The sequence below is a fragment of the Penaeus vannamei genome, chromosome 27 (genome assembly GCF_042767895.1).
Source record: "Penaeus vannamei isolate JL-2024 chromosome 27, ASM4276789v1, whole genome shotgun sequence".
NCBI classification, from domain to species: Eukaryota; Metazoa; Arthropoda; class Malacostraca; order Decapoda; family Penaeidae; genus Penaeus; species Penaeus vannamei.
Window position 1 is genome coordinate 11,573,237 of NC_091575.1, and position 2,500 is coordinate 11,575,736.

General features: G+C 55.7%; 1 protein-coding gene across 1 annotated transcript in view; it reads left to right on the top strand.

The window, feature by feature from the left end:
- Positions 1 to 1,509: 1,509 nt before the first annotated feature.
- Positions 1,510 to 2,500, top strand: part of LOC113802931 (zinc finger protein rotund) — a 616,373-nt gene continuing 615,382 nt past the window's right edge. Inside the window, exon 1 of the mRNA XM_070140823.1 lies at positions 1,510 to 2,500. This exon is cut by the window's right edge and continues 305 nt beyond it. The gene's annotated coding sequence lies outside the window, so the exon portion shown is untranslated.

The following is a 2,500-nucleotide window of genomic DNA, read 5'->3' on the forward strand; positions in this document are numbered from 1 at the left end:
CGAAAACGCCCGAAGAATGCTCTAGTGTTCCGCTAAGAATGCACAAGGAGCGTAGCCATGTTCTCGAGGCGGCGGTGTAGGGCCAGCCGCGTCTTCCCCTCGCCTCCCCGCGCGCGGAAGGGTTGGCAGCCCTGCTCGAAGCAACAGTTGCAGCGGGAGGTTGGGGGAGGCGAGGCTTGGGGGGAGGCGGAGCTTGCGGGGGCGCGGCAGCCGGGAGGCGGGGGGCGGAGACTGCGAGCGGGAGGGAAAAGGGGAGGGGCGGAGAAGGCGCGGGGGTTGCGGGGGAAAGAGAGCGGGAGGGAGAGGAGGTGGGGGTAGCGGGGAGGAGGAGCCGGCTGCCACGATGCGCGATGCTGTAAGAAAGATTACGGCGCTTTTTGACTTAGGAGAGTTTTAACTGCACTTTCGATGACTGTGAGGGAATATTATTATGGAACTGTGGGGTGCAATTTCTTGATGAGGGAAACTCTCGCAGTTTCTGAAGTTTGTTGCATTGAAAGTTAGTGTTGTATGAATTTCTTTGAATTGTGTTCGTATATGCTTTACATTCATTACTAATTCTAATTTCTCGGAGTGAAGTTTCTTTTCGAATTTCTTCGATTTTTTAAAGATTCTTGTCCCATTCTTAGCGTCCTCACAGGGGAGCTTTCTCATAGGCGTCGAACACAATCGAGGCTATCAGGCCACAAACTAGCAACCATATGTTAAACTGCGCAAGTCCGGGAGCACCTACGCCAGGCGAGTTTCATTCACAGGTAGAGAGATAGTACTTCACACCCCATGACGCTTCCATGCCGCCCGTACGCCCACACTCGCCGCTCCCGGGCCCACTGTCGCACGAAGGCCGTGACACCTGGCCCCCCGTCTCCCTCCGCGGCCTGCATGCTCCGCGACTAACTTTCTCCCTGATGGCCGTCTTGGGAGGATTCATGCAAGTTAGGCGGATGAATTGGCCATGAATCGGCCATACTGCGTGAGGGGCGCTAATGACAATGCTGTTGACTCTCCCTGCCTGGACACATACTTTTCTCTCGGCCTCCTGCTGTGGCCATGAACGGCTTTGCGTGTTGTGTGTATGCGTGCACGTGTACCTGGACGTGTGTGTGCGTGTGTGTGTGCCCTGCAATGCACCTCAGCCTGGCTTCACCCTCTGAGACTCTCTGGTGAACTCGGTTCTTTCCCAACTCGTTATTTCCACATATCCCTATGATGCTGTCATTTACCCTTCTGATTAGGCCCAACATATCCATGCAGGCGTAAGCTTGCTCGGTCCTAGCTAGGCCTCCACGAAGGTGCAGAGTCGCCGTCGGGTAAGTGGGCGGCAAGACGGCGGGGCAGGAACACGGCGGGCAGCAAGTAGAGAGTGACTGGGGCAGCGGGCGAACCCGGTAGGTGCTGCCCCACAACACAGCGGCGCCGGGCACGCACCCGGGCATAACACTTTTCACCTGCACTCGTTGTTTTCCACACGTTTACATCCACGGTGGGTCAGTAAGGTGGCCCGAGGCAATTCACATCTAAGGTGATCCTTCCGAGATCCTTACGTTAAACACAGCTGACTTGGCTCCAGCTGTCCAATCGTTTAGATGTGTGCATTTCATAGTGTGTGAGCAGAGAGGCGCCCTCACCATGTCCTGGTGATCACTACCCACAATTAGGCAACAGTTTCTAGTAAAAATCACCAGTATTTATCACGGTGCGGCTCTCAAAAACGTCAGGGCACGAGGTATTTTTGCTGCAGGCGCCGTGTCTGCCGCACTGCTCGCGGTGCTTGTGTGATCTTTGTGTCGTGCTTGTGAACTTGTCGTGCCAAGATCGTGGATTGTGACCTCTCACAACATCCTGCTGAGGCCTTCGGGAGCAAGAACTTGGCGTGGCTGGTGCCCGGGCGTAGAGTTGAGGCGCTGGGAAGACGCTGGTTGTGAACTCCGGGCGTGTGTAGTGAGCACGCAGTGACCCTCTGAGGACAGGTCTTGGCCACGCCTTTGGCTGAAACCTGGTTCCTCGTGTGGTCACCTGGATCCGAACTTATCCCGGGGCTGCGACCTGGAATCTTTAGACTTCTATGCCACCTGGTGTACTTTGCTTGCCCACCGTTTCCCCCATACCACTGATCTGGTCAATACACAGTTTTCTCCCTCGATTGACACCAACATACAAGTGCCTTCAGTGACAAATGTTTTTTGTACCTGACGTTTCGCCTTGTGATCGCTCATGATGCAACACCTCACACGTGCCTCCTCTGTGTACCCGTCCTGAGTCCTGGGTCCAGCCCACCTGTCCTGTGCACCTGCCCTTCCCACCTGACCCTCACCTGTCCCACCCACTATCTATCCCGACTCGGTACCCGGGCCATACCTATCTATCGCTAACTGCGTGCTCTACTTGCCTGCCCGTTATCAGTCGGCTCCGGCGGAGGATCGCGCCTAGAACCACGTGCTCCGTAATCGCCTTATCCAAAGTCTGTCCCGCTGCATGTCAACTGATCACCCAAGTTCTG